Source organism: Eurosta solidaginis, chromosome 2 (assembly GCF_040869045.1).
Source record: "Eurosta solidaginis isolate ZX-2024a chromosome 2, ASM4086904v1, whole genome shotgun sequence".
NCBI classification, from domain to species: Eukaryota; Metazoa; Arthropoda; class Insecta; order Diptera; family Tephritidae; genus Eurosta; species Eurosta solidaginis.
The window spans coordinates 5,376,361-5,387,833 of record NC_090320.1 but is presented as its reverse complement, the minus strand read 5'-3'; the positions used below and the strand labels follow the sequence as shown (position 1 = coordinate 5,387,833).

Genomic DNA, 11,473 nt, shown 5'->3' with positions numbered 1-11,473 from the left:
TGTTTGCCATTTGTGAAATTTGCCTGTAATCGAAAAACTTTTATAATTTAGAAGTTACTAAATATGATTCTGTAAGTCAGTTGAGCACTGAGCATAGTTCTTCTTTTAGTTCTGTGCGGTTTTGAATAAAACTTGAGTATTTCATTAATAACTATTACATGTTATTGAATACTTTTTATTATACAATTTTGAGGTAGTGAATAGTTGTATGAAGATCAAAAAAAAAAAAAAATAGTAAATATCACAGTAATAAAGAACAAACAGTTTATATGCTATCACATTCAGAACTCGCTTGTTTAATAAGGTCTTGATATGCTTAAACTTGTGAAAGATATGATTTTGTGATAAGCCAGTATCAAATAAATGAAAAAATTACCAAAAATCCAAAGTTATTAATCAAAGTTCTGTTGAACGCGTCAGAAAATATTCCGCACTAGTAGATTAAAATTATATAGCATATTTATGTACCTGATTGGCTATAAAGGGAATAGCAACAAAACGGCAATACTAAGAGACAAATTACAAAGCGAGCAGCGGGGCATTCATATGGCTAAGTGGCAGGCCATTATGAAGTTCAGAACTCAGCGCCCGAAAATGTAGGCTGATGAAGAAATGAAATTCAGAAACATGGTCATGGTAACCACCGGCGTTTGCAACTTTTGTAATAACACAACCTCACAGAAAAAAGGGATATTAACGGCCCAGACCTGTCAATTTATTGATTTTGGGTCACTGAAATCGTATTCGTGGTCAGAATTGCTGTATGCCTCTTGTTTTATTTTTTACTTAAAAAAATGATTTGTTTGCCAATAAAAACGTGAGTGAAATAAAATAGTAGTAAGTTTTGAGTTTTGACTAAATAATCGTGTTCATCTACCCATAATTCAGAAGAATTGACCTGTCTAGTCTGAAGTTATTATATTAACTTCTTTGTAAAATGACTGAATAATACAGTTAATTGAAGCTAAACCGTCCATAAAAATAGCATTTAATTTGGATGTATTTCAAACAAAACGCTTTCTCGGTAGCGATTTTCTGAATCTAAAACAGCAGTCCATTGTTGGTGACGAAATTAAGGGACAAGCTATGTATAAGGCAGCGAGTCATTTCTTCTCGTGGGAACCAAATTTTATTCACTTAAGTGGAAGATAGTAAACCAGAGTTCGTTTGCGAAATTTTTGGCATTATAAAGTAGCGAATGTGAGTGACTTTGACGCAAATTGTCACGGCGCCATACATAATATAACCACCTCTCTGAAGTTGGCAAGACAACTTTTACGTGGAAAAAAATTACCTATTGGGAAAATTGCCGTGAATTTGCCGTAATTTATCCGTGAAACAAAAAAATTTGCCGTGGCCATATTTTAGAAAATACAGGGTGGCACGCTAACTTCACGTGAAGTTAGCGTGCCACCCTCAGAAAACCACCTAAGAGGCCAGCCAGGAAAATAATTCTTGCACACGAATTTGTCGTAAATTTGCCGTAGATAAGTGGCATATTATATAATTTCGGAAAAAAAATTTTAACTTTTTTTTTATGGTGCACCGCCAACTTCAGAGAGGTAATATAACCATAAAGCTCAATTCTCTGAAATCTGCCCTACAAGTAGTGTACCCTGGCACCTTAAAGTTCAAATAATTTTTTTTAATATCAAACCCAAGGTTAGGTTACGTTGAACTGATCCGTGAGGATTTCACATCCACTGAATAAGTCAAACAGTCATTAAGAAACAATATATTAATAACTGAACAAAGAAAATACGCATACAGCTGTCTTGAAATTGTTTAAACCTTAAAAACCTCTCAAGCATTCTCATAGTTTTGTGGCAAAACCATAAAAACAAAACTCAGCTACATACTGAACGGCACGACAGTCTTTTGCTGAATTCACATCAATTTAAATCTCAGCTGAAGGACTTACAAATAGGTTTGGACCAGCCAAGCCGCAAGCTAGCGGACAGAGTACGATACTTTTCAAATGAAAAAACTAGGAAAAATTAAACAAACTAAACATAAAAACAAATTAAACTCATAAACTTAAGCCAATTGAGAGGAGTATTCCAACTTTTATACCCAACATATCAATTGGGTGGAGCGACCTCGTTAAAAAAACAAATTGAGAAAACTTATTTCTAAATTTTTGATTTTACTTTGCCCGGGACCTGAACCCAGGATGCTTCACCTACCACCACATTACGGCTGCCCATTGATATTGTATTTACTCTCGGTATTAGGGCAGTTTTTTAGTGGATCATTATACGACAAATGCTTTTGTTTAGTGGCTGATCTTCTTTTAAATTGGAGTCTTTCATTGAGTTTACACAATGATGACAAATGTTCTCGTCCCTGCCCATCGCCACATTGATTTAATCTTAATCAAAAGTCCATTCAAGGCCATGCCCTTTTTACATGAAAACTAGCTGACCCGGCAAACGCTGTTCTGTCCTTCCTTTGATCTATCTGCATGACTTTAAAAAGTTATTGTATCTTAATCTCCCTTCCTGTCTCCACCTCACGCTCTCCGCTCCTTTTTATCAGCTCCGCCTTCTTCCATTCTCTCCCCCTGCTTCTATTTCTTATTCTACGCTATTTTCACTTCTGTCCTCTCTCTCTGTATTTATTTCTCTAGCTTGCCCCTCAGCTTCTGCTCCCCCGTTCCGCCTATCTATATCTCTAGATCTTTGTCGAATTTTATCATTTTATCCTTGCCTTGTTTTTCCTGACACTCAATTATTTTACCCAAATTTCCATGAATCTGCATTCTTTACAAAAGTAGAGGCAATACTAATGCAAACGAATTATAACTAAGATGTTTCGCATAGATCAATCCCTAGTCCTACTCCACTACCCTGGATAATAGTGTCCTCAGTACTTCATAATCTAGGCAAGAGGCTAAAGATCTATTTGGACGCTTCCTAAATATGATGTTGTCGGATTCCCAAAAAAAAATTTTGCAGGAACACTCTCTTGGTGTCTATGCAACTATTTAGCATATATTAACAAAATCGGCCGAGTGTAGTGAGAGGACATATATATACTTAGTATTGTCCTTACGAATGAGTTAAAAGTTTTAATAAAGGAGTATATTTCAAAAGACGTATGCGGTTTTAATTGGTTTTATTGCATTAATTTGTATGCGACTCTAGCTGGCCTTTCCACCATTTAATCTTATTCAACAACGAATGTGGTTGATTGCTATCACTGAACGCCTATTTGAACGAATGGTTAGCACCGAAGCACACACACAGAGTTCTTTTTTTTTACATTCATTTTTGCAGAAGCAGTTTTTGCTATATCACAAAGCAGTCAGCTATTTTTTTTTAAAGCAAAACGCAAATCAATCTTTCAAAACTTAATTTCAAAAGAGCTCAGTCATCGTGAAAACCGCACAAGCAAATTCTGAAACACGGCGTTTTTGAAAAATATTTTGAGGGCATTTTTGAACTGGTAGCCACAATAGAGTGATATTCTACTCCTCCTCCAATAGGTTCTATTATAACAAAATAGTGTGTCATGTCGGGAATTGGAGTTGTCGAAGTTTGATTAGAAGGTATATTGTATAGTTTGGATATTGAATTTTTTGTCTATATTTTATATATAAAAGGTGCACCCTTACCGAACTAAAGAAAAGTGCGCGCAAAATATTGTGGCCTGGGTATTAAAGCCTCCATTAATGATATCAATGGTGAAAGAAACTTTGAGAAAATATATCGAAGTTGAACGTTCAAAACAACACCAGTTTCAAATTTGTAACATCAAAACAGCAAACGAGAAATAAAGCAGATTCACCACAGCAGAGCGCTATGAGTTATTACCAGAACGACAATGCATGTAAATGTGAATAAAACTTTGTAAATATGTAGGTACAGATGTGCTCCTGGCTGGTAAGAGGTGGCTCCCAACAACGTAATTTAGCACTTGAGCAAAGATAGTTGGCGGAAAAAAGTAGCTGCCGCCAAAAAAATACTTTCAGAATGTAAAAAAGCAATAGCAGGAAAAATGTGAATAACGGTTTATGTATACGTATATGAGCTAAGAAATGGAAACAAAAGGGAAATGCATAAAAATGTTAGAAAACTGTGATATATAGCAAAATACACATACCCTTTCTCACAGTCCCTGCACATACATATACACAGACACAACAAAGCACAAGGGCAACGGAAGCGCTGGCGCCAACTGGCGACATTGTGGGGGTTGTGGAAAAAAATTGCAACAAAACCTTTAGGAAAAAATGTATTACAACAAAAAACCGCATACACTGTGCGAATGGTTGTGCATATAATTTAATATGGCAAATGTGTTATAAAAGAAGGTGGGGGAGCACGAAAGCATAACAGGAGAAATGAGATTTAATGAAAATTGCATTTGCAGCATAGACAAACAGCACAGCGGAAACTCAACAGGACTAACTTGAACTAGGAGTTAGCAAGCGTTAGCTCGACCGCTAACGAACAACTGGGTTAAACAGCAATTCGAACGTCCTTCTTTGGCGAGAGGCAATAGTTAGCATGCTCTTGAGCAGTGGTACACTGGAGAGCTTCGGAAGCCTATTCGGCGTTCACCTATATGTCGTGAGAGCGCTGCGGCAGAGATTCAGCATAGCAAGTAGTCAATCAGTTTCCTCTTGTATTTTAAGCAGTAAAAATCTCATGCGTAAATTTTTTGCTCAAACTTTCTTTATGCAAACACTTACTTTTACAAAAAAGTTGCGCTTGTATTCAAAGCTCTGCCGATGTTGTGCACCACTGCTCTATAAATATATACATACATACATAAATATGCAAATGACTGTCTATGTTGCATTGTGTATGTTTTGCTAAGATAATGAAAACAGCTTAAAGCAAGATAAAAGCAAATTAGAAAATCACAAGTAAAAGACTGGGGGAAAAAAAATACACTGAAAAATTGGTAAAACTTTAACAACCTGCAGGAGGGATTAATTATGAGTGCTCATAAATCAGTTGATAATTTGCGCTAAAGTTAAGTTGCACTTTGCTTTTTACGTTCGCGTTTCTTAAAGTGGAATTTAATTGCAACTCAAAGCAACAATTCAATTACCAGACAATTGGTTGTGTGCAGAAAGTGGGTTTAATCGAGCATGAATGAGCTTTGCTATTTAGCGCTTTTGTGCTTTTTAAATATTTTTTTCGCGTTGAAATATATACATATCATCGATTGAGTTGCTTTTACAGTTAATGCAAAATATTAGCTATATTTTCTCAATGACCTTCTATTTATTGAACTTATTTAACAAGAGGATAATTAGGTTAATGATTTTGTTAGCACTAAGTGGTCCCGTGGGCAATTAAAATGAACGATATCTTAATAGGAGATGTTGTTGTTATAAATATTTAGGTGCAGTAATGAATGACTCATTATTACATACGCCGTTTTGCCTTTGTTTATAGTTGCTAAGAGTACTTTTAAAATGTGTATTAGATGCCGATGATTGAGTGATAATTGTTTCATAATTGGTTCAAATATTCCGGCTAAAAAATAACAAGGCGCCAGGTAATGACGGAATAACGCCGAGCTGTTTAAACACGTAGGTGAAGATTTGGTAAAAGGGAATGCACCAACTTAAAAGCATGAGAGCATGCCGCAAAACCACTCCAATTACCACGAAATCAGCCTGCTTAATATCGCGTTTAAGATTCTTTCTAGCGCAAATTTGAGGCTCTGTCAAATGACGTTGAGCAAGAGTACGAGCTCCCTAGAGATTGGAAAGGACCTTTCCGAACCCTTCGAAACCAAACTAAGCTTCAGACTGGGCGACTCTTTCGTGCAGTTTTTTCAACATAATGCTGGAGAAGATAATTCTAGCAGCAGAACTAAACCATGATGTTACTGGTGTATGCTGATGATATTGATATTATTGGCATTAACAAACGTGCTGTGAGTTCTAATTTCCCTGGATTAGATAGAGAAGCAAAACAACAAGTGGGCCTTTCGGTAAATGAGGACAAGACGAAGAAGAACATCCGCGCTCGTGCTTTTGCAGCCACGTCACCGTTGACGGATATAAACTCGAGACTGTGAAGGATTTCGTCTATTTGGTTACCTGCATTAACAGCAAAAACAATTTCAGGTTAAAAATGAAATGGAGAATAACTTTTACCAACAAGTGCTACTTCATCATGAGTAGGCAAATTAGTCACGCTTCACAAGTCGATCATCATACCTGTCCTGATATTCGCTCGGAGTCGTGGACGGTGTCGAGTGAAGATGAGATGGCTCTTGGAATGTTCTAGAGGAAGTGCTCCGGCAGATTTATGGTCCTGTCCGTGAGGCCGATGGCGAGTATCGAAGGAGGTATAGTGATGACCTGTATAAGCGTCACGCAGATTTGACGAACGTACTGCAAATAAAAACCCATCCACAGAAGAAACCAAGATCTTGTACTAGATTGGTATACTAAACCCACTTCATCGGGACGACTGATTAATTACTTATCATCCCAACCACTTAAATATAAGGTTAACACGGCCAAAAACCTAATCCACAAAGTGTTAGAATTCAGCCATGAAAAATTCTGGGACGTCAACATTAACAAAATAACCAAAATATTGAGAAAAAACAATTACGGTCTCATACAAAATTTAATTGAAAAAAAGAAAACGCAAATAAAATACGTAACTAACAACAACCTAACAGCTAATATCAATGTCCAACCAAAACAATATTACAGCGTAACATATATACCTAGGTTAACAGACAACATAGAAAAAAGCATACCAAAAACCAACAACAACATATGCTTCGCCTACAAATCTAACCAAACTTTGTCTACTATTTTCACAAAAACTAAAAGCCCAGTTCCCACTACACAACAAAATAACATTGTGTTCGAAATAGCATGTAAAGGAGATGACAACCAAACATGCAATAAAATATACATAGGTACAACAAAACGCGCACTAGGCGTTGGTCTAAAAGAACACGACACTGACATAAGGAAAAACAAAAATAGCACTGCATTATCGCAACATACCACAGCAACCGGCCATACAGCTGATCTCCATAACTCGAAAATCTTAGAGAAAGAGAAACAGGAAAAGGTTAGATTCACAAAAGAGAGTTTAAGGATATTACAAAACAGAAACAGAACAGTAAACAGAAAAGAAGACACAGATGACATTTCTTCGGCTTATCTGTTATGCATATGAAACAACGTACATACATACAAACAAACATACATGAATCAAAGTCCAATTCAACAATTAACCACATTTGACAAGTGTCCCCAAACAAACGGGTATCAACATAAAATTTTTTTAATAAATTAATTTAATTTAAATTCAAATATGTATATTGATGATAAAGTTAAGTGCAATATGTAAGAATAACATATTAACGTATACAAAAATTGTAAGTGCTCCATATACAGTTTTGATATTAATCAGTAAGGTTTACATATTTAATTCTTAACTATTGTTTTTTTATCTTACATGTTATAATGTTTTTGTTGTTGATTGATATGGGAAAAATAATTGAAATAAATTTAGTTCACCCCTGAGGATGCTAAGATGATTAGCGAAACGTCGGGTTGTACTATTGGAGTCTTTTGACTTCCACTAAAGCACATAGGTCGCTGGCTAGGTCATGTTTTGGGAATGGACGAAGACGTTACAGCCTATAAATGATTTTAGACGATACCGCACCGTTTGAAGCAGGCAAAGGAGTAGATCTTGACTAATTTGGAAGAGGCGGGTGGATGAAGCCTCGACCTCCCTTGGTACTTCTAATTGGCGTCATTTCGCGAAACAGGGATAGCTGGCGTGACATGTCGCGAAATGGCCAAAATTGGTCAGGTGGTGAAACGTGAATTAATGATGATGATGGACAGATGAAGATAAATAAATGAAGAAATGGAGAGCGAAAGAGAGCGGGATAGCAGATCCTGAGTTCACGCCCTGGAAGAAGCAACATCAAAATTTTAGAAACAAATTTTCTCAATTAGAAGAACATTTTTCCAAGCGGAGTCGCCCCTTGGCAGTATTTGGCAAGTACTCCAAGAGTATTTCTGCCATGGAAAGCTCTCAGTGAAAACTCATCTGCCTTGCAGGTGCCGTTCGGAGTCGGCACAAAACAAGTAGGTCACTTCCTGCCAATTTGTTGGAAAAATTAAAAGGAGCACGACGCAACTTGGAATAGAAGCTTAGCTTAAAATCCCTTCGGAGGTTATTGCGCCTCACATTTATCTATTTTTCTTTAATGTATGCCTTATGTGTAAGAATTCTGGCATATTTCAAGCTTCTAACTTATAAAACGAGGAAGAAATTATGAAACTTCTCCTTTCAGAAAAATCGGTTGTATTGAATATATATGCTATATGGAGTTTCTTCTACCTCTAAATAGAGAAAAAGGGCATGACTTTTCGTTACTTCTCGGGGAATAAACAGTTGACCGAGGATAAAGCCTCACATGCTAGGGGTCGCAAAGTTATCTTATCTCGCAGCAGAAACCAAGATCGCTTAGCCGAGAGTACTGAGGTACTACATAACAGAAGTCCTCATACCAAACAGTGTTTTCCATTTGGCCGTAAATTAATTTTGGTAGCTTTATGGACTTATTCAGTTCATGTGAGATCATTATAGACCGACTAGTTCAACGGTATTCTAACCGGCGAATATGCCAAGTGCTATGAATGAGATAAGCACTTGAAAACTCCGCACTTTTATAGGGAAAACGCCGTTGATTGATTCTCCCGCGAATACAAAAACAAATACAATAAACGAGTTTAATGAACATAGACGTGAGATTAAAAAATTAACCAAGCTACTTGGCTATCTCATGATCCAAGGACTTCAATTCAATTATATCTCATTATAACATACGGCAACCATAGATTCAAGGTTGCTCAGGTTTTAAGCGAGTATGCCCTGCTAGCTAGGGTGTTGGCTCAAAGTGATGTCATAAAATAAGTGAAAAAGGGATATGCCATATGTTAAGTGCAAAGGTTTTGGATCATAAGAGTAATGAGCGGACCTTTTTTCAGAAATAATGATTTTCAAATCCACTGTGAAAGATGAAAGGGAAGCATATAGCCTTTTTTCCTGCTTATAACTGACGTCCTTTATTACGTAGAGGGATCAAGTAACGCAGTTTATTACACCTAACTAAAATATATAATTGTTTTGTTTTCAAATCTTGCTAAATTCATTTTTGTTTTGTTTTTTTTATTTAATCACTACGTGGTAGACGAAATAATGTCAATAATCAGTTAAGCCAAGTTTGAAATTTTAGTTGTGAGCAGCATTCGCTGCAGCCTCGCCCATTTTGGATACTCCTGCATGAATAGCATCCTCGGCTGACTTGCTCGCGTCTTCACATGACTGTTTTGACTGATCGGCTTCATGTGGTACGCCTGGTATCAAACCAGCAAGACCTGATGTAATGGCGTCCTTATCGTGAGAATCATCGGCGGGATGGGAATCATCAGCGGGATGGGAATCATCAGCGGGATGAGAAGAAGCGAGCTACAAATAGAAAATATTAACGTTTTTAATTAACTGAAGAAAAGTAGGAGAGCAAAGGAAAAATATTCGGCATTGTACCGATTTTGAAATCAAAAATATGCGGCAGCCTACGTTTCTGAATAGAAAGTTAGATTCGAAAAAAGTTATTAGTCATATTGGCAAAGAAATTTTCTGAAATTTCGACCAGCACAGTCGAAATAAGTCGGAATATGTGGAATGCGGAAAAATTCAGACAGACCGAGTGTTTATTTGAATTAACTAGCAAATTCTGAGTAACGGTAGAGTATCACAGCTACTATACTCGTAAGACCTTGTTGAGATATTTTTCAGTTGATTTTTAGCGACAAATTTGCCGAAAGTCGACGCCACTAACTTTTATTGCTGCATTTTTGCAAAATATGTTGGATGATAATTTTGAATTCATTGATGATTTTTTCAAGTTGTTGAAAAGAAAAAAGGTCCTAAAAGAAGATTAGTTGAATTATGAAATATTATTAAAATGAAATCGTTCTCGATTTGTTTTGCCATCTTTCTACAATTCTGGTTCGGCTGCTACTTCAAAAGGGTCCTTTTTCAGCAAACTTTCAAGAAACGTCCACTATCAAATTTTGTATGAAGAGAGCCCCATTTTTCAAAGATTTTAAAGAATTTCTGATCTCAAAATTATTAAATAACATCTATCTCACAATTTGTTTAAAGAACGTCACATCTTACTTTATTTTTATACTCAGCTGAGCAGAGCTCACAGAGTATATTAACTTTGTTGGCATAACGGTAATTCGCAACGGCATAAACTAATCGAAATAGATGTAGACTTCTATATATCAAAAAGATCTGGGCGAAAAAAGAAATTTATTTATCCATGTCCGTCCTTCCCGTCCGTCCGTAAACACGATAACTTGAGTAAATTTTGAGGTATCTTGATGAAATTTGGTATGTAGGTTCCTGGGCACTCATCTCAGATCGCTATTTAAAATGAACGGAAACGGACTATAACCACGCCCAATTTTTCGATATCGAAAATTTCGAAAAACCGAAAAAGTGCGCTAATTCATTACCAAAGACGGATAAAGCGATGAAACTTGGTAGCTGGGTTGACCTTATGACGTGGAATATAGAATTAGTAAAATTTTTGACTATGGACGTGGCACCGCCCACTTTTGAAAGAAGGTAATTTGAAAGTTTTGCAAGCTGTAATTTGGCAGTCGCTGAAGATATCATGATGAAATTTGGCAGGAACGTTACTCCTATTCCTATATGTGAGCTAAATAAAAATTAGCAAAATCGGATGACGAACACGCCCACGTTTTAAAAAAAAATTATTAAAAGTCAAATTTTAACAAAAAATTTAATATCTTTTCAGTATATAAGTAAATTATGTCAACATTCAACTCCAGTAATGATATGGTGCAACAAAATACAAAAATAAAAGGAAATTTCAAAATGGCCGTGGCTCCGCCCTTTTTAATTTAATTTGTCTGGAATACTTTTAATGCCATAAGTCGAACGAAAATTTACCAATCCTTGTGAAATTTGGTAGGGGCATAGATTCTATGACGATAACTGTTTTCTGTGAAATGGTCGACCGTCTGCCCTTCCGTTCGGCCATTAACACGATATCTTGAGCAAAAACCGATATATATTTACTAAACTCAGTTCACGTACTTATCTGAGCTCACTTTAACTTGGTATAAAAAATGGCCGAAATCCGAATATGACCACGCCTACTTTTTCGATATCGAAAATTACGAAAAATGAAAAAAATGCCATAATTCTATACCAAATATGAAAAAAGGGATGAAACATTGTAATTGGACTGGTTTATTGACGCAAAATATAACTTTAGAAAAAACTTTGTAAAATGGGTGTGACACCTTCCATATTAAGTAGAATAAAATGAAAAAGTGCTGCAGGGCGAAATCAAAAGCCCTTGGAATCTTGGCAGGAATACTGTTATATATATAATATATATTTAATTAATTATATATATA

The 11,473-nt window shown here is 36.1% G+C and overlaps 1 protein-coding gene across 3 annotated transcripts in view; it reads left to right on the top strand.

Annotated features, from left to right (window-relative positions):
- The window catches only part of DIP-epsilon (Dpr-interacting protein epsilon), a 585,790-nt gene that overhangs the window by 501,318 nt on the left and 72,999 nt on the right, over positions 1-11,473 (top strand). The gene's annotated exons all lie outside the window — the stretch shown is intronic.